Raw genomic sequence first — 22245 nt, forward strand, 5'->3', positions numbered from 1 at the left:
CTGACTCACATTCCTTTTCTGAAGGTATGTTTGATTTATTTTACAATTTCACACATTTTTCATCCTTTATTCTGAAAAAACAAAAAGAATGTGATAGTCCCCTAGGCTCTAGCATTGTGAAGCATTTTATGACTAAGTTTCCCAGACACTCTTGGATTACTCTATATCTACCCTTTTTCTAGGATTCTAGAACTCACTGAAATGTGTGACACTAGTTCTCATCTTGATAAGGAGTCAGGAACCCCTTATCATAAAGTAAGCTTTTGAAAAACTGATTAATATTGTCATTCCTCTGAACAATACTCACTAAAGTAACAACATAAATTCAATATAGTTTAAATGAATCTGGTGGAAAGATATGTCCAAATACAGTCTAATTACTAAACATTGACATGCATTTGGAATGTTACTACCCTCCTCATATCAGATTTTCTTTTAATTGTTCTTTTATTGTTCAAGGACATATAAAGAGGTTTAATATTGAAGAAAACAACTTCCTTATAGAAATGTAGAGAAAGAATATTTTTTATTAATTTACTCACAAAGACATATTGAAAAGTAATGATCTTACTTGGGTTTAGGTAGAGCAATATTCTCTTTTTCTCAGAATTCACTTCTCTGGCAATCTCAACATTCTGGCGAATAGTCTAGATACAGAAAGCAAAAAATAAAAAGTCTTGTGAATATTCAAAAAAGAAACAATAAAATGTATACACTAAAACTTATTCACTTTATCCATAGGAAGACATGCATTCAATTTATATTTATATCATATACAATTTTACCACATTTCCTTGTTAATTTCTAGGAGTAACTCAAAATCTTGCAAATCATCAAGAGACTGAAATAAGATAATAATTATTCCCTAAGTGGCTAATGTCACAAAATTAAGTTTTGTAGAACACATTTTGTGGAGATTGGCTTTAAATGAAGTACCAAAGGATATTTGATAATCTGCCCAAAATTGTATCTGCCAGTAGTTGGCATTGAGATATAAACTGTCAATACTGCAGCCTTTAGAATGACTCTAAGTTACAAATATCAGTAATATTTAAAAGTTTTTGTTGTGAGGAATTGCCTATTGGTTTGATGCCAAGAAGTGATTACTATTTTTAATAAGACATAGATATTAACTCAGTTTCATATATAGAGAGAGTAGAGGGTTGGAGGTTTGACCTCTATAAATCAAGACTTAAGCAACAGATCACTAATTCTAGAGGTTGGAATGATATCTCTGCCTCTGCCACTTAATTTTTAATAATCCCATTAAAGTTATTTGTTATCTCATGAACTCCATTGTAGTTTTGAAAATACTTTTATACTTTAATGAAATAATCGTCAAGTGATATGTTATATTTAACAGAGCAATGCTTATCAAGAGAAGTTCCAGGGACATACAGCTGGCTGCATAAAGGTAGCCTGTATGGTTCATCAAAGACATATCTGATTCAGTAGGTATATTCTGATTCTGAGTCTGATTCAGATTTCTACAGAGCCCTATGAATACAGCATATTAATAAGCTTCCCAGGAAAACCTGAACCTTAAGCAAGTTGGGAACCCTAAACTAGAATATAAACTTTTGGGCTGTGATAGGAATAATTCTGGAATGTCTCTTAGACTCCTGACCTTTGGTGAAGACTCTGTATGATCTTTTATGACTGTGGGCTTAGCTTGTGACTATGATGTATTTCACTTATGTGATGAAGCACCATTAAATGGCAAAGGTGAACTGATTTTGCTGTTGTAATCTCCCAAATTAGTTAATTTTCAGTTAACCAATTTAAGGTAGATTCTCTTGGGTAGTCAGACTTGGTCAAGTGGGAGCTCTTACAAATGATAGGGTATTAAAATTGGGACAGATTCTCCTGCTGGCTTTGAAGAAGTAAACTGCCTTGTTGGGAGAAGGCCACATGCTTAAGTTCTTTAACAAGTGGCTGCTAGGAGCTGAGAGCAACCAGTTGCTGACACACAACATGAAAACAGAGAAATCAGTAGTACTACAAACAAAAATAACTGGATTCTGACAATGACTTAAATGAATCTGGAAAAAGACCCTGAGCTTGGTATGAGAACACAGCCTGGCCAACAGTGTGACTGCAGTCTTGGGAGACCCTGCATGTGATTAACGTTGTTTTTTAATATAAGTTTAAGAATTAAGATTATGTATTAATTAAGAATAATATTAATTGCACTGCAATTAGCAACATTGCATCTTAGGATATATAAAATTTAAGACTCTTGTTTTGTATATAAAATTTAATTGTTTTGTTATTTTTAATTGTTTTCTAAGAACGAATAATTTAACTTAATCACATTTTTTCTATAAATATATTCCATAGGTTGAAATAATAAGTATATGTCAAACCTCTCCAATTAAGAAACAAATAAACAACAAAACACGTTTGTGTTCCACAGGACCACTGTTGAGGTATGAGAGTAGGAACATTCCTTAGAGAATAATGCTTCTTTACTCAAGCTGGCCCACACCTGGTTTGCCTAGGTACAGAGGGGAACAGATATTAAAACTTGACCATACTATGAGTAAAACAAAGAAGCCAAATAAAAATTAGAACAATGGGCAGCTCAAAGCAGAGTTTGCTACAACTACTAAAGAGACACCTAAAGAAGATAGGTTAATTATTTATTATGTAAGGAAATAGAAAAAAAGAGGGATTCAAAGTTTTTGCCAACCAGGATATATGAGGCCAAAAAGAAACCCCAGGGCCTTCACTATGATGCCTTTCCTCAGAGTCTGAGTTCCCTGGCTGATCTGCCTTCTTAGGTCTTAATATGCATGTTTTATATATAATATCTAGGATTTTAAGTTATACTTAAGTGGAATAAATAGGCAAAACTGATTCTACTCCATTTTGTTCAGAAACAAAAATCTGATTCCATTTTTTGGTTTAGGCATTTAATAGAAATTTTTTAAATATGAAATTTAAGAGTCTGCATGTGACTTAAAAAATACAATCCTGACTTGTTATTCAGTGAGAAATATAATAAGATGCATTACCTGTATACTCTATGTTGAATTTTCATAAAATAAATGATTATTTACTGAAATTACTGTAAGACAACTATCACCAAGGAAAACAGATTCAATAAAAAATATGGAAAAGTTAAAGAAAGAAAATTAAATAAATTAAATGTAAAGTATTTTGTAATGCTATTCATCTATACAAAAATTTAAAACAATTATTGTGTCTGGCATATTATTTAATGAGGTAAGACATTGTTGAAATACTACTTGGGCTTAAACCCAAGGGATTAGCATAGACTTTGTAAGACGAAATCATCATTATTTGACTGGCAATAAATTTTGATGTGTTTTCAATTTTTTTTTTCCATTTGGTGAACAATAAAAATTTCACAACCCAGAACTTTTTTAAATGGAATTTTTGTCAGTATTTTAAAAGTATTATCAGCTTTAATGTTACAAAAAACAAACAAAACTCTAATATAATTGATGTCAGAGGAACTACTGTAAGACTTCTTGCCTGAACTGACTCTAGGACCCTGTTATAGTTAAGGAAAGCTGTATTTTTGTACTGCAAACATCAGAGTCTTTTGTTACAAAATAAAGTGTGTTGTAACAGTGACATCCTCAAATTAAACTTCCCACGGTAGATAAAAACATGAATAAAGTAGTATGCTACAAACAAAGGGGTCAAGATTTGTGTTCAAGTTGCAAACTACATGGAAAACATTCTACTCTACAAGAGTAAGGTAGCAATATTATTAGTGTTACTTTAACAATTCCCAAAATAATTCTAATTAATTATTTTCATAATATTTATTTATTTATTTTAATTTTTATTAAATTTATTGGCATAACGTTGCTTACTACGTTATGTAGGTTTCAAGTGTACAATTCTATAATATATCATCTATATATTGAATTGTTTGTTTACTGTCTAAAGTCAAGTCTCCTCCTATTACCATATATTTGACCCCCTTTATATTTATAAAAAAATAATGTTAGGGATATTTCACTGGCTTTGTTACATTTCAGAATACATTTTTTAAAAATTTCTGTGCCAAGGCAATGAACTAATTTGTCAGAATCAGCTCAGGATAATAAAGATAGGAAGAAATGACATCTTTAAAAAACACTATAGAGATTGTAAAAAGAGTGATGTCTTAACTTTTTATTGTATCCAGATCCTTCACAAATGGACTTCATAGCATCTCAAAAATGTCTAGTTAAATATTCCTAAAATCTATGTTGGACTTGGTCAGTAACTTACAGTAAAAGTACATATATGGTAGTACTGCAACAAAGGTTCAAGAAGCTTGGCATAGTTTCACTTCCTTTCAGAAATTTTTGGTGGGAAGGACAAACCCAGAATAGCCTACTGAATGATAAGAGCTCACATGGAGGGGAGACTAACTGTTTTATCTGAGGTCCTAGTCATTTGAGAGTTTAGCAAAAGTGCTTATCTGACCCATGGTCAGCCATAAAAACATGCAAAAGCCAAGATAAAGGATTCTCAGGTGACCCATAGACTCATAAGCAATAATAATGACCTAGTTATTCAATTTACTAAACTGTGGGATAGTTTATTATGCAGTAAACACTAAGGGAGACAACCACAGAACTGGAAAAATCATGCATGCAATTATGTATTTAACAGATACCTTCATAAGTCTCATATTTATGTAAATCATTTATATTGATATCCTTAAGTATTGATTACACATATATTCCTTACTGTATTCAAAAACATCCTTTGTAGACTTCCAGGCATTAGTCTGTGGATTACTCAATATTCTTCTCTCTTCTGTTTCTATCACTGTCATGACAAAACAAACCTGTATACAATTATGCAAAATCAAAAATCTTTGCTAATATCCTTCACTATAACCACATAAATTTTATTTCTTATTCTTTCAAATTAATGCAACAAATTGGAAAATAGTTTGATAATTCCTCAAAGTGTGAATAAATGTATACAAGGTGTCTGCTATTTTATGTGTTAACAAAGTTCCACAAAGAGATCATGCTTAAGTTGTTGAAATAAAATGCTAAATGAAGAAAAACTAAGAGCTGAAAATGGTTTGTGGTATAATACTATTTTTACATGGGTAAAACACAAGAAAATCAAACACCATATGGTTTAGACATGCACACTTTTCAAAAAAGCAAGGGAAATGAGAGGATTCATGGAAGATTGCCGAGTAGGAAATACCAGGAATCTGTTTCCTAACATAGACAAGAATTTCACTGGCAGAATCTGTAGTTATTTTGGTCTTTGGAGTTTACTGAAGGCTTGCAACACCCATGCAAAGACTTGAAGAGTAAATTTCAGTTAATTGTTGCTACTAATATAGTCAGCAACCTATCTCCTATCCCTAGTCCTGTGTCAGGCAGCTGTGCACATTTTTCTAGAGCAGCCTCCATATAGTTTGCAGTAGCCAGGATGGACAAAAAGACCCTGTCCTACAAATATTGGGGATCTGCACTCTGATCACTGATTACTATTTCTGATCACACAGGTACAACAAAATAGTAGGCAGTCATTGTTGTTACACTTTCTCCAATTGTGACAAGCACTTTCCCCTACAGCAGAAATGACTTCTAGGGAGATTAAAAGGGCTAGAGCTCTTTCCTCTCACCTTCATTTTCTCTTTTACTCCTTTTGGAATCAGACATTAAAGACTAGGACATAAAAATGCAACTGCATATAAAATGAGAGTTAGAAAGCAACTGTGTATGGTCAGGAAATGACAAAGGCTCAAAAAGTCCTGCTAAAACCTTAAGTTTACATCTAAGAATAATCCTTGATGCCGAAACAGCCCACAAAAATAAATAAATATAAGTAAATACATACATACATACATACATAATTCTAAGCAAATACAATTTTTAAAAAGGCAAAATTAGGGAAGGGGGAATATGATTTCCAGGATGACAACATTATTAGATGCAAAGATCTAGTTTAAAAAATCACAAGGCATACAAAGGAATAGGAAAATATTGCCCACTCAATATTAAAAAAAAAAAATCAAATGATATTGTCCCTGAAAAAAAAAAAAAAAATGATGGCAGATCTACCAGACAAAGACTTTAAAACGATTGACTTAAAGAGGCTCAAAGAACTAAAGAAGATATGGAGAATGTCAGGAAAACCATGTATGGACAAAATGGAACTACAGGTAAAGAGATAGGAACACGAAAAGAAAACGAACAAAAATAATAGAGCTGCAAAGTACAATAAATGATAAATTCACGTGCAGGATTGAGAGGCCGATTTGAGCAGGCTGAAAAAAAGAATCAGTAATTTTGAATACAGAACAATGGACATTATTGAGGATAATACAGAAAAAAAGAAAAGGATTGAAGAAAAGTAAATACCGCCTAAGGGACTTATGGGACGCCATCTAGAAAACTAGCATACGCCTTTGGTAGTCCAAGAAAAAAAAGAAAGAGAGAAAGGAACAGATAAAACACTTGGAAAGAAAAATGGCTGAGTACTTCCCAGGTTTAACAAAAGACATTAACATACACATCCAAAGCATTCAGCAAACTCCAAGTAAGATGAAATCAAAGTGACCAACAGTGAGACACATTTTAATCAAACTAATAAAAGCCAAAGACAAAGAGAGAATCTTGAAAGCAGGAAGAGAGAGCACATAATATACAAAAGATACTCAATAAAATTATAAGCAGATTTCACAAACTGTGAGGTCATAAAGCAGTAGGCAATATATCTAAAGTGCTAATGAAAATAAATAAACAAATATAACTGTTAACCAAGAATTATATACCTAACAAACGTCCTTCAAAAGAGAGGGATAAATTAAAACCATCCTGTATAAACAAAAGCTAAAAAAATTTCATTACCACTAGATGCATCGTACATGAAATGCTCAAAGGATTCCAGCAAAGTAAAATGAAAGGATATTAGAAATTTGAAGTTACATTAAAAAAAAAAATCAATAAAAGTAAATACATGGGTAATTATCAAAATTAGTATCATTGCAACTACAGTTTATAACTCTACATTTTGTTGTCTACATGGTTCAAGAGATTAATGCATTTTTTAAAAATTTGTCTAAGAGCTAGTATTGGGAATTTTGTTTATAATTCCACATTTTCTTTTCTATTTAAGAGCCTGATGCACTTAAAATAATTATTAGTTTATGTATGAGGGCACTAAATGTACAGAGATATAATATGGTTATATCAACATCCAAAAATGTTAGAGACAGAGGTACAAAGAAGAAGATTCTTGGATTTCTGATTAAGAGGGCAGAGTAGGTAAATGTTGTGCTCACCTCCTCTCAGGACCAGATCAATAATAACTAAACTACAGAATAACCATCATTGACAATTACCTGAAGTCTAGCTGAACAATGGACATACAGAAGAAACCATGTTGAGACTGGGAGGAGGGGCAAAGACATGGAGCACACTGGTCCCACACCCATGTGTAACCATTAAAAATTGGGAGCGATATCTTGACTGTGTCGGTCCTCCCCCCCAGAAGAGTGAAGAGTCTCAACTCCACACAGGTTCCCCAGCCGGGGGTTATAGTGCCGGGGAGAGAAGTTCCCGTAACTGCTGGCTGTTAAAACAAGAGATAATTGTGGCTGAGTTAACCAGAGGGTGGTTGCAGTCCTAGCCACTCTTCTTAAAGGGCCCATGCATGGACCTACTTGCTGACAGACTCACTCTGAGCTCCAGCACTGGGGAAGCTCAAAAGGCACCAGGAACATACAGGGGAAGACCTGAAATGTCTAGGTTCAGGGTGAGGGCTGGAGGGGAAGCTTTCTCCCAATCCAAAGAGTGGGCAGGAGTCAATGCTTCTTTATTGAAACCTCACCCTCGTGCAAAGGAAAGCAGGTGTCATAACTGAGTCTCCATCAAACTCGCTTATCTCATTGTCCCACACTAGTGATTCCCCAAGACCCTGCACTACCCAACTTTTGGGCACACCCAAGCCACATCCAGTGTCTTTCTTGTGCAAACAACCTGCCTTATCTCATTCTGTGGACTTACATAAAATCTCTCAAAGATTCATAAAATGTAAACAAGCAGCATCTGGTTTTACCATGTCCTATACCTTTGGTTGAGCAGCCGTAAAGCAGCAGTAGGGACAGCCAGTCTTGGTTCACAGACTTTCCTCTCAAGGCACCTCTAAGCCCAGTGTGTGCACTGGCCACCTGTGGATTGCTTTGTGGCTCATACCAAAGGGCCCTGGGCAGGACACAGGGGCCACTGGGAAGGACACCTCCTTGGCCTGCCAGGTGTCCCTGCCCAGCAGGTCCCAGGACTGGCATGCTTGGTAGCCAGCTTTGGACCAAACTGGAGAATCACCCAGTTGCCTACAATAATGACACACAAAAAGGGCAGACCAGGCAGGCACCAGAGCCATATTAAAATGAACCCTGCTGTGTGGGGTCAGCCCCTGAGCCACAGATCCTCCACTGTGGTCAAGGCCAGTCCTCTCAGCCAATCAATCCAAGGGCTAGTCACTAATAGTGATGTGTAAACAGCAACCAAAGCTCAACTATAACAGAAGGGCACACACAACTCAAACATGGGACACACCTAGAGCACTCAGCTCTGGTGACCAGAGACACTGTACCATTGGATCCCACAGAACACCTGCTATATAAGGAAACTCTATTAAGACCGGGAGGCATAGCAGCCCTATTTAATACACAGAAACAAATACAGGGAGTCAGCCAAAACTGGGGGATAAAGAAACATGTCCCAAATATAAGAACAAAACAAACTCCAGCAAAAGAACTAAACAAAATGAAGACAAGCAATCTACCAGACCCAGAGTTCCAAACACTGGGCATAACCATACTCAGTGAACTCAGTGAGAACTTTAACAAAGAGATAGGAAACATAAAAGTAGAGATAAAAAAAATATTTTTTAAAAAACACTCAGAAATAAAGAATATAATAATGGAAATGAAGAATACATTAGAGGGAATCAATAGTAGATTAGATGAAGCAGAGGATCAAATCAGTGGTTTAGAACATAAGGTAGCAAAAAACATCCAATGAGAGCAGAAAAAATAATCCAAAAATTAAGGATAGTTTAAGGGGACTCTGGGACAACATCAAGTGCACCAGCATTTGCATCATAAGGGGTCCAGAAGATGAAGAGAGAGAGCAAGGAATTGAAAACCTATTTGAAGAAATAATGACAGAAAACTTCCCTAACCTGGCAAAGGAAATAGATATACAAGCACATGAAGCGCAAAGAGTCTCAAACACAATGAACCCAAAGAAGCCCACATCAAGACACATCATAATTAAAATGCCAAACGTTAAAGATAAAGAGAGAATCTTAAAAACAGCAAGAGAAAAGCAATCAGCTACCTACAAAGGTGCTCCTGTAAGACTATCAGCTGATTTTTCAAAGAAACTTTGCAGGCCATAAGGGATTGGCAGGAAATATTCAAAGTGATGAAAAACAAGAACGTGCAACCAAAATTGCACTACTCAACAAAGCTATCATTTAGAATAGAATAAAGAGCTTCTTAAACAAGAGAAAGCAAAAGGAGTTCATCACCACCAAACCAGTATTACAAGGAATGTTAGAGGGATTTTAAAATTGAAAAAATAAATAAATAAAAAATGCAAATAATAAAATGGCGTAACTCTATGTCTATCAACAATTACTTTCAATGTAAATGGATTAAATGCTCCAATCAAAAGACAGGATCACTCAGTGGATAAGAAAACAAACCCTTACATATGCTCCCTATAAGAGACTCACTTCAGATCAAAAAGCAAACACAGACTGAAAGCAAAGTGATGGAAAAAAGATATTACATGAAATGGAAACAAAAGCAAAAAACAAGAAGCTGAGGCAGCAATACTTACACCAGACAAAATAGGCTTTAATACAAAGGCTACCATAAGAGACAAAGAAGGACCCAGTAATCTCACTTTTGGGTATTTATCAAAAAAAAAAAAAAAAAAAAAAAAAAAAAAAAAGTTACTGTGACGGGAAAAATGCATCCATATGCTCATTGCAGCATTGTTTAAAATAGCCAAGATGTGGTGGCAGCCTGGGTGTCCCTCCATGGATGAATGGATAAAGAGGAGGTGGTACATATATAAAATGGAATATTGCATGCCATGGATGGGAATGGGTTCTTGCCATCTGCAGTGACATGGATGGACGTGAAGGATATTGTGCTGAGTGGAGTATGTCAAACAGAGAAAGACTGATGCAGTGTGATTTTGCTTATATGTGGAATCTAAAGAACAAAATAAACAAAGAAATAAAACATAAACAAACTCATAGATACAGAGAACACTTTCATGGTTGCTAGATGGCAGGGGGGTTGGGATGTGTGAAAAAGGGGTAGAGATTAAGAAGTCAAAATTGGTTGTTATGCAGTAGTCATGAGGATGTAGGGTATAACATAAGGACTATAGTCAATAATTCTGTAATAACTGTCTGGTGACAGATGGGTGCTAAATTTATTGGGGTGATAGATGGGACGGGGATGAAGGCTTGGGGGAAAATGTGAAGGACTTAAGTACAAATTAGCAGTTACAAAATAGTTATGGGATGTAAAGTAAAGCATAGAGAATAAACTCAATAATATGGTAATAACTCTGCATAGTGCCAGGTGGGTCCTAGACTAGTCAGGGGGATCACTTTGTAAGTTATATAAATGTCTAAATTCTATGTCACACACCTGAAATTAATATAAAATAATATTGAATGTTAAAATAAATAAATAAATAGTTTTAAAAGGAAGCAGATTTTTTGTATGTTACTTAAGGTAAGCTAGTATAAATTGAAATTAGAGTGTTACAACTTTAGAATGTTAAATATGATCCCTTAGTAATCACAAATAAAATAGCTATAAAATATACACAAAAGGATATCAGAAAATAATCTGAATTTTTCATTACAAAATATAAATTAAACACAAAAGAATAAAGTAATGTAAGAAATAAGAGGCAAAAGAACCTTACAAGGCATATAGAAATAAACAGAAAAATGATGGAAATAAGTCCCTTGACAGTAATTATTTTAAACGTAAATTAATTAAACTACCAATCAAAAGGCAGATATGGACAGAAAGATAAAAAAAATTATGATTCAACTGTGTGCTATCTACAATAGAACTAAGTTTAGATCAAAAAACACAAAGAGATTGAAAGTAAAAAGATGAAAAAAGTTATTCCATGAAAATAGTAACCAAAAGAGTGCAATGGTTGTTATACTAATACCAAGGAAAAAATAGACTTTAAATCAAAAAGTTTACAACAGACAAAGAAGCACACTATATATTAATAATAGGCTAAATACAGCAAGAACATATATTAATTATAAACATTTATGCACTTATTAACTGATCATGAAAATAAATGAAGCAAAAAATGACAGAAAGGGGAAATATTCAGGTCTACAATAATAGTTTTAGACCTGGGCTTCACTGTCAAAATGGATTGAAAACAAAATTAAAGATATGTACAGAAATTGTGGGGAGCCATGATTTCTTGTTTATTCTGAAGCCTTGCAGACTGGCTCAGTTTTAGTTCCTGAGGCATTGTCTCTGCCTGCAATTGGAGGGTGCTTGCAAGCTGCTAAGGAATGAGGTGGGAATGGCCAGTTCCCGGACACAGATCACTGATGATTATCAGGGTAATTGGTGGGCTTTGTGATTGAGATAATGACTTTGGGAAAGTTTCAGTGAGTCTGTAGTTCATATGTAAAAGTTGAAAATTTTACTTTCAATGATGTAATGCACACTCGTGATTGTTAAGCTGCACGTACACAGGTGGTTTAAATTGGTAAAGGAAAGTAAACTCCGTGCTTCAGGATCACTGAAGACCGGCCGCATCATCATTTTGTGTGAGTGTCTTTTTTCATTCCCTCTCCCCCATTCAGGTACTGTTCGATTTGTGGCGGCTGGCCCGCCACACTTGGCACCCGAACAGGGACTTGAATACGGGTGGAAATAGTGAGGAACACCGCGTGCTTAGGGCCCGGCTCAAATTGAGGAGCTTATTTCATGGATGCGGGGTGAGTAAGGCACTGTCCCCTCGGTCGAATGAATGTGTGAGTGAATGGTAGCTCCACGACTTCGTGTTACGGAGCTTGTTTGGGCCCTAATCTGAGGTTCCGGTTCTGTCATACGGCATAACAGCGATTGGGCTTCTGCCCACCAGTTCGGGGTTCTATACCGAAATGCCTTTGTTAAGACAGATTTGGTCCCATAAAGGGCACGGCCAGACGGGCATCTGCTTGCTTTTCTTTGTTTGAAAGAAGGGCCGAGTCAGGGAAAAGAGAAATGGGTCACGCTAGCAGCAAGGACCTGTATGTTAGAGGACTTAAGAAACTACTTGCCGCCCGTGGCAGCAGGGTGAACAGAGAACAATTAGGTAAATTTTTAGAATTTGTAAAGGAAGTTTGCCCTAAGTTTCCAAATAAAGGTACCGTCAGCTTGAAAACTGGGACAAAGGTTGGAGAATGATTACAGGACTATTATATTGTCCAAGGACCTCAGCGGGTCCCTATAGAAACATTCGGGTTATGGACTCTGATCAGAGATTGCTTAAATCTTAAGCGTGAGAGCTGTAGACTAGAGAAAATAAAACTGGAAATAAATAAGGCTGGAAATAAAAAAATTCTTCCATCTGCCGCCTCTCCGGAGGAGAAAGAGGAGGGGGAGGAAGTCAGATATGCAGAGGGACTTTCTAAGCATAATAAAGAGCTGGGAGAAAGGGAGGGGGTTGACTGTGCCGAGGAAGCTCCTATGCATAATAAAGAACCTGTTAGCCAGAGATAATTAGTCGAGCTCAAAGTTGCTGTGGGTGAAAAAAATTGTCCTCTGGATCCCCAGATTTCTTTAAGAAATCAGTGGGATCCTCGGGGTAAAGAACCCCCCATAATTAGTCCTTCTACACCGCCTCCTGAGGAGCCCCGTAAGTGGGACCCTCCGCTGCCACCACCGCAGCCACCGATTTGGAACATGTTTACTAAGCTTCCGCCAGGTTATGTTAAGCCAGGTTCAGATTCTGTTGTGCGCTCCCCTCTTCAAATGGCTTGTGAGGAGGCTCATAAATGGGGAGTCTACGGAACAATTTGGAGTATATCCTCTTATTGAAAGAACTGATCAGGTAGGAAACAGGATTAGAGAATGGAGACCTTTTCAGTGGAAGCAAGTAAAGGAATTAAAAGAAGCTTGCGCACAGTACGGTCCTATTGCCCCTTTCACCATGGCAATTTTAGATGCTTTATCCAGTGAGGCTACTCCTCCAGAGGACTGGAAGCATATTACTCATGCTTGCCTTTCCGGAGGCGATTATCTCTTATGGAAATCAGAATTTTATGAGAATTGCAAAAAGAAGGCCAATGAGAATGCCTTAAGACAGATCCCTATTACTTTTGATATGCTAGCAGGAGAAGGCATGTATGCTGACCTAAGAAATCAAATGGGATTTGCTCCAGGCGCTTATGGCCAAACTGCCACAGCAGCTAAAGATGCTTGGCGAATGCTGCCTGACACCTCCCGTAAGGAAGAACATGTTTCACAAATAAGACAAGGCGCAGATGAGCCTTTCCAGGAATTTGTGTCTCGCCTCAGCACAGCTGCAGGGCGGACTTTCAGTCTGTCAGTTGCTACTCAGTCTTTCATAATGCAGCTTGCCTATGAAAATGCTAATTCTGCTTGTCAAGCGGTTATTAGACCGTTTAGAAAGAAAGGAACTTTATCTGATTTTATCTGTTTGTGCTCAGATGTGGGACCGTCTTTTTCTCAAGGTATAGCCCTAGCTGCAGCTTTACAAGGAAAATCTATAAAAGAAGTAATGTATCAACAGGCAAAACTCCATGCAGGGAGTCGTTCTGGGGCTTGTTTTACTTGTGGAAAATTGGGACATCGAGAGGCTCAATGCCCTCGCAAAGCCGAGCCCGAGAATTCAACAGCTCCCACAAAAAAGCCGCCAGATATATGCCCTAAATGTAGGAGAGGAAAGCATTGGGCTAATGAATGCAAGTCTAAGACAGATAAAGATGGAAAACCCATCCAGGGAAACTGGGTGAGGGGCCAGCCCCAAGCCCCGAATCAACAATGTTATGGGGCACTGCAAATTCCGGAGCAGATACAGGGACAAAAAGGGAACGGGTCCCTGAGAGGAAATACATCACAGATATATTCAGGGCCACCTCAGGCAGCGCAGGATTGGACTTGTGTTCCACCACCGACATCGTATTAACTCCCGAGATGGGAATGCAAGCGTTGCCCACAGGGATCTTTGGGCCATTACCACCAAAAACTGTAGGTTTATTATTAGAAAGAAGTAGCACTACTATGAAGGGGATTCATGTTTCCCGGGGAGTTATTGATGAGGACTTTACTGGAGAAATTAAAATTATGACCCATTCACCTTTAAACATTTCAGCTATACCTGCTGGGACTCGCATTGCTCAGCTAATCATTTTGCCTCATATAAAAATAGGAAAAAATAGACAAAATCAGGAACGTGGAGACCAAGGATTTGGTTCTTCTGATGCTTATTGGGTTCAGGAAATAAAAAGAGATAGGCCAGTTTTACAGCTTAAAATAAATGGAAAAAGTTTTCAAGGGATTGTTGAACGCACTCATGGCACATTAAAAGTCAATTTACAAAAAATAAAAAAGGGGGAGTTGTATCCCCTGACGCCCCATAATTACCTGTCTCATTCTCTCTTTATTCAAAATTTTTTGACCTTGGATGCCCATGGAAAGAGTGCTGCAGAGCGCTTTTGGCATCCTTCTACTGCCACTCAGGCTTTGGTCAAATGGAAAGACCCACTTACAGGCTCTTGGCAAGGCCCAGATCCAGTCCTCATATGGGGCCGAGGACATGTTTGTGTTTTCCACAGGATGCAGAGGGCCCTCGGTGGCTGCCAGAATGATTGGTGCAACATGTGGACCCTCTACCTGCTGATGACATTGATGACCCTCAGCAATGCAGAAGAAGACCAGACGTATTGGGCCTATGTTCCTGATCCACCAATCCTCCACCCTGCTGTATGGGAAGGTCCTGAGATTCCAGTCTATGTCAATGATACTCATGCCCTAGGATTGCCTTCTGATGGACACATAAAACAACATTTGGAAAGTTTTGTGAATCAGGCACTCCCTGCAGTCAGGTGACTGATTTACAAGATGGGACTAGAGATTGGACCACTGTCGTTAAGACTGTTAATGTATCTGCTTGTGTTCCTTCCCCTTATGCATTTTTGATTGGAAATATTAATGTACATTTTGTAGGAAATCAATTTAGTGTATCCTGTAGTAATTGTTCTTTAGCAAATTGTATTTCTTGGGTACCATTAGGAACTAATGTTATGATACTTAAACAACCATCTTTTGTTATGCTTCCTGTTAATATCTCTGGACCTTGGTATGCTGAAAGAAGTTTACAGATTTTCAAAGAAACTAAGTATGCTTTGAGTAGACAGAAGCGGTTCATTGGACTTCTCATAGCAGGAGTTATGGCTTTGGTTACTATTATTGCAACTGCTGCTACAGCAGCTGTGGCCCTTTCTCAGACTATTCAAAATGCTCAATATGTTAATACTCTTTCAAAAAATGTTACTTTGGCTTTAGGGACCCAAGAAGCTATTAATGAGAAATTAGAACAAAAGGTGAATGCCCTCTATGATACGGTTCAGTATATGGGAGATGTGATTCAGAGTATAAAAGTTAAATCTTATTTAGAATGTCATTCAGAATATCATTGGATATGTGTTACTTCTAAAAGGTATAATAATAGTCAATATGATTGGAATCGGGTTCGTTTACATCTTCAAGGAATTTGGCATGATGCTAATGTGTCTTTAGATATGTTTCGGCTTCATGATGAAATTCAAAATATGAGAGAAGCTGAACCCTTGAAATTTGATGCAGCCCAGGCTGCTTCTGAGTTTATTGATGTTCTTAGAAATGTTATGCCATCTATGCCTCATATTACCCATTCTGTTATGATTTTTCTTACATTGGGCATCTGTGTCTGTTTGGTTCTGTGCCTTTTCCCCATTCTCATCAAATGTTTCATCAGCAGGATGTTAGACTTGCGAGCTGACATCCATCAGCTTGAACTTAAGACAAAGCCCTGAGCCTTCCTCCCCGAGCATTCAGAGGGACAGGATAGTCAAAGACGGGTTGTACTTAGGTACCACTTCAACACCTAAGACAGGGCTTGTATTATAAAATATAAGTTCCAAGGACGGGTAAGTTGAAGTCGGCGTCCCGAGACACCTAAGTCAGGCGCTGTCACCTCGCTATCCTAGCCGGATGGGTTTTGCTCCTATAAAATAAAAAAGGGGGAGATGTGGGGAGCCATGATTTCTTGTATATTCTGAAGCCTTGCAGACTGGCTCAGTTTTAGTTCCTGAGGCATTGTCTCTGCCTGCAATTGGAGGGTGCTTGCAAGCTGCTAAGGAATGAGGTGGGAACGGCCAGTTCCCGGACACAGATCACTGATGATTATCAGGGTAATTGGTGGGCTTTGTGATTGAGATAATGACTTTGGGAAAGTTTCAGTGAGTCTGTAGTTCATATGTAAAAGTTGAAAATTTTACTTTCAATGAGGTAATGCACACTCGTGATTGTTAAGCTGCACGTACACAGGTGGTTTAAATTGGTAAAGGAAAGTAAACTCCGAGCTTCAGGATCACTGAAGACCGGCTGCATCATCATTTTGTGTGACTGTCTTTTTTCATTCCCACTCCCCCATTCAGGTACTGTTCGATTTGTGGCGGCTGGCCTGCCACAAGAAATAGAGGACTTGAACAACACAATAAACTTAAGTAGATTTAACAGACATATACAGAACACTACCAAAAATAAACATACAAACAAAAATAGTTACACATTCTTCTAAAGTATAAATGGAAAATTTCCAGGATAGATCATATGTTAGGCCATGCATTAAGTCCTACTAGATGTTGAAAAACATATATCATACAAAGCATCTTCTGTGCCCACAATGGAATAAAGTTAGAAATGATTAAGAAGGAAACAATTTAGAAAATTACGTATTTGTGGCAATTAAACAACACATTCTTAAACAGCTAATAGTTCAAAGAAATCACAAGGGTAATTAGAAAATACATAAAGATGAATATAAACAAAAGCACAAAACACTAAAATTTATAAAACACATGGAAAATAATGTTAAGGAGAAAGTTTATAGTTGCAAACTCTTACCTTAAAAAATAACAAAAATTTCAAATCAACAGCCTAACTTTACTTAAGGAATTAGGCAGGGAAGGACAGAATAATTCCAAAGCTAACAGAAGAAAGGAGATAATAAAGACTTCACTGTCAAATTTACAGAACTAAAAAAGATTATAGAAAGTACTATAAACAATCATATGTCAAAAAAGTTGAATTGGGGCGGCCTGATGGCTCAGTTGGTTAGAGTGCGAGCTCTTAACAACAAGGTTGCCAGTTCACTTCTCGCATGGGATAGTGGGCTGCACCCCATGCAACTAAAGATCGAAAATGGCGACTGGAATTGGAGCTGAGCTGTTCCCTCCACAACTAAATTTAAGGACAACTTGACTTGAAGCTGATGGGTCCTGGTAAAACACACTGTTTCTCAACATTCCCCAATAAAAATTTTTTTTTAAAAATTGAATAATCCAGATGAAATTAAAAATTCTTAGACATACAAAACTTACTAAGACCAAATCACAAAGAAATAGAAAAACAAAGAAATAGAAAAACTGGAATCATAACTCTACCTTATTTCAACATAGATTACAAAGATATAATAATTAAAACAGCATGATACTGGCATAAAAACAGAAACATAGATCAGTGGAATAGAATAAATACCATAAAATTAAACTCACATATATACAGTCAACTAAATTATGACACTGGATCCAAGAACATGCAATAGGGAAAGAGCAGTCTTTTCAATATATGGTGTTGGAAAAGAATGAAGCTGGACCACTATTTGACACCATCTACAAAAATTAACTTAAAATGGATTAAAGAATTGAATGTGAGACCTGAAACCATAAAATACCTAGAAGAAAACATATGCAGTAAGTTCCTTGAAATAGGCCTTAGCGAAGATATTTTTGGATCTAACACCAAAAGCAAAAGCAATAAGAAACAAGTGGGATAACATCAAACTGAAAATCTTCTTCACAGCATAAGAAGCTATCAACAAAATCAAAAGACAACCTAAAAAATGAGATAAAATATTTGCAAATCATACATCTGATAAGCATGAAATATCCAACTATGTAAAGAACTCAAACAACTCAATAGCAAAGAAACAAATAGTCCATTTGAAAATGGGCAAAAAATATGAATAAACATTTTTCCAAGGAATATATACAGATGGCCAGCGAGTACATGAAAAGATGTTCAAAATCATTAGTCATTAGAAGAATGCAAATCAAAACCACAATGAGATATTGCCTCAAACTGTTAGAATGGCTATTATTAGAAAAGCAAGGAATAAGTGTTCGTGAGGGTGTGTAGAAAAGGGAACTCTAGTATATTATTGGTGGGAATGTAAATTGGCACAGCCACTGTGGAAAATTGTATGGAGGTTCCCCTAAAAGTTTAAAACTGGAATTACCACATGATCCAGCAATTTCACTTCTGGGTATTTATCCAAAGAAAACAAAATCTATAATTGAAAAAGATATATGCATGTTCATTGAAGTATGGTTAACAATAGCCAAGATATGAAAGCGAACTAAATGCCCATCAATGGATAAAGAAATTGTAATTACATGAGTTTATTCAACCATGAAAAAGAATGAAATCTTGCCATTTGAGATAATAACATGGATGGACCTTTAGGGAATTATGCTCAATAAAATATGACAGACAGAGAAAGACAATTACCATAAATTTCCATATGACCTCTCTCATATGTGGAAACACACACACACACACACACACACACACACACACACACACAGAGGGTGCCAAAAAAATGTATATACATTCCATTAAAAGACGACATGGATGGATCTTGAGATTATAATACTAAGTAAAATAAATCAGACAGAAAAAGTAGAGAACCATATGATTTCACTGATATTTGGTATATAAAACTGAAAACAACAAAAGAACAAGACAAACAAATGAAGAAACAAAAACTCATAGACACAGACAACAGTTTAGTGATTACTAGAGGGTAAGTGGGGAGGGAGGTGGTAGATGAGGGTAAATCAGATCAAATATATGGTGAGGGAAAGAAAACTGACTTTGGGTGGTGAACACACAATGTGATAAATAGATGATGTATTACAGAATTGTACACCTGAAATCTATGTAACTTTACTAACAATTGTACCCCAATAAACTCTAATAAAAAAAAAAGTATACACATTTTAAGAAAGGAAAAAATTGTATTATAATTGTAATACTCAATATATACTGATAACAAAAGATGAATACAAGTCATGTGTATACATTTTTTTGGCACCTCCAGTATAAACACACAAACACACACACACACACACACACACACACACACGAGGTCTGACAAGTAAGTTCAAGAACTTTGTTGCAACAATGTTGCTTTTCTTTTTTTTGATATCAGAGTGATTATTTATTATGAATTTGTACCATCTGAACAAACAGTTAACCAAGTTTACTATTTGGAAGTGCTGAAAAGGCTGCATGAAAAAGTTAGATGACCCAAACTTTTCACCAACAATTCATGGCTCTTGCATCTGACAATGCATTAGCTCATACAGCATTGTATATGAGGGAGTTTTTATCCAGTAAACAAATAACTGTATTGGAAAACCCTCCCTGCTCACCTGATCTGGCCCCCAATCACTTCTTTCTTTAACCGAAGATAGAGGAAATATTGAAAGGAAGACATTTTGATGACATTCAGGACATCAAGGGTAATATGATGCCAGCTCTGATGGCCATTCCACAAAAAGAGTTCCAAATTGCTTTGAAGGGTGGGCAAGGCACTGGCATTGGTGCATAGCTTCCCAAGTGGAGTACTTCGAAGGTGATCTTAGTGATATTCAGCAATGAGTTATGTAGCACTTTTTCTAGCATGACTTTGCGAACTTAATTGTCTGACCTTCATATATACATGTGCATATACATATACAGAGGGTGCCAAAAAATTGTATACACATTTTAAGCATTACATTTTTTTTTTGGTTCTCCAATATATATTTTTAAATTCTTTCAATATGATTTGTTCATTTCTTAAAATGTGTATACAGGGGCGGCTGGTTAGCTCAGTTGGTTAGAGCACCATGCTCTTAACAACAAGGTTGCAGCTTTGATCCCCACATGGGCCTTGAACACATGAGCTGTGCCTTCCACAACTAGATTGAAACAACTACTTGACTTGGAGCTGATGGTTCCTGGAAAAACATATTTACAATAAACAAATGTTTAAAAAACAAATGTGTATATAATTTTTGGCACCTCTGTATAGATAGATAGATAGATAGATAGATAGATAGATAGATAGATAGATAGATAGATGATAGATACTAGATAGATGATGGATAGATAAATAAATAGATATAGTTATATCTATATCTATGTCTATGTCTATAGACATAGATATAGCTATATATACTTTTATAGACATAGATATCTAGATAGATAGATATATACAGGTACAGAGAACAGATGCTTATAGATACAGAGAACAGATTAGTGGTTAGCAGAGGTCAAGGGTGGGATGTGGGAGAAATGGGTGTACTGTTTTTTTTTTTTTTCTTTTTTAGTTCAAATTTAATTTAAAACATAGAAAATCTGCATAGATCTATAAGACGTATGGAAAATTGGATCACTAATAAAAATTCTCTGGTTATAAAAAAGCCCTTGGCTTTTATGATAAATTCTACTAAATATTTAGAAAAGAACTAATGCTAATCCTTCTCAAACATTTCCAAAAAATTTAAGATAAAGGAATACTTCATTCTATGAGGCCAGCATTGCCCTGATAACCAAAGCCAAACAAAAACACAAGAAAATTATAGACCAATATCACTTATGAACAATAATACAAAAACCCTACAAAATATCAGTAAGCCAAATTCAGCAGCATATTGAAAGAATTTTACACCATGACTAAGAGGGATGTATTCTTGGAACAAAAAGATTGTTTAATAAAATGGAAGGGGGGAAAATGACCATCTCAATTGGTGTAGAAAAAAAACATTTAACAAAATTCAATATAATTTCATGATAAAAATACTCAACAAACTAGTAATAGAAGGAAACTAACTCAACAAAATAAAGTTTATATATTCCCATAACAAATATCATAGTCAATGTTGAAACATGGAAAGTTTTCCCTCTAAGATAAGGAACAAAGTAAGGATGCCTGTTCACCAATTCTATTCAACACAGTCCTGGAAGTTCTAGCCAGAGAAATTAGGCAAATAAAATAAATAAAATGGCACCTAAATTTGAAAAGAAGTAAAATTATCTCTGTTTGCAGATGATAATAAATTATATATAGAAAACTCTAAAGATGCCACACACATCACAATAAAGTACTTAGAACTAATAAATCTATTAAACAGATTACCAGGATACAAAGTGAACACACAAAAATAAGTTGCATTTTTATACACTAACAATGTACATTCTAAATAGGACATTATAAAGCAATTTCATTTAAATAGCATGAAAAGAATAAAAGCTTAGGAATAAACTTAACCATAGACTTAGGAGACTTTCACAGTGAAAACTACAAAACATTGCTAAAAGAAATTTAGTAAAATATAAATACATCAAAATCTACCTTATGTTATAACACTTAATATTAAGATGTCAATATTACTGAAGTTGAGCTACAGATTCAATGCAATCCATATAAAAATCCCAATGGCAATTTTTTTGGCAGAAATGGAGAATTCGATCCTAAAATTCATGTAGAATCACAAATTATCCCAAATAACCAAGAATATTTTGAATAAAGAAAATAAAGCTGAAAGACTCACACATTCTGATTTCAAAACTTACTACGAAGCTATGGTAATCAAAACTGTCTGTGTTGTTCTGGCATAAAGACAGACAGATATATACACCAATGGAATTCAATAGGGAAACCAGAAATAAAGCCTTATATACAATGTCTGACAATGAAGTTTGTGAACTCACCCTAGAAAAAGTGCTACATAACTCATTGCTGAATATCACTATGGTCACCTTCGAAGTACTCCCCTTGGAAAGTTATGCACCAATGTCAGTGCTTAGTCCATTCATCAAAGCAATTTGGAACTCTTTTTCTGGAATGA

General features: G+C 36.0%; 1 long non-coding RNA gene across 2 annotated transcripts in view; it reads right to left on the reverse strand.

Annotated features, from left to right (window-relative positions):
* Window positions 1-569: 569 nt before the first annotated feature.
* LOC117034027 (uncharacterized) overlaps window positions 570-22245 on the reverse strand; it is a 329606-nt gene continuing 307930 nt past the window's right edge. Inside the window, exon 4 of one of the 2 annotated variants that reach the window (XR_004425001.1) lies at window positions 570-647. This is a non-coding gene — a long non-coding RNA (uncharacterized LOC117034027). The remainder of the gene's footprint in view (window positions 648-22245) is intronic. The other variant, XR_004425002.1, reaches the window with a different exon arrangement.

The sequence above is a fragment of the Rhinolophus ferrumequinum genome, chromosome 14 (assembly GCF_004115265.2).
Source record: "Rhinolophus ferrumequinum isolate MPI-CBG mRhiFer1 chromosome 14, mRhiFer1_v1.p, whole genome shotgun sequence".
NCBI classification, from domain to species: domain Eukaryota; kingdom Metazoa; phylum Chordata; class Mammalia; order Chiroptera; family Rhinolophidae; genus Rhinolophus; species Rhinolophus ferrumequinum.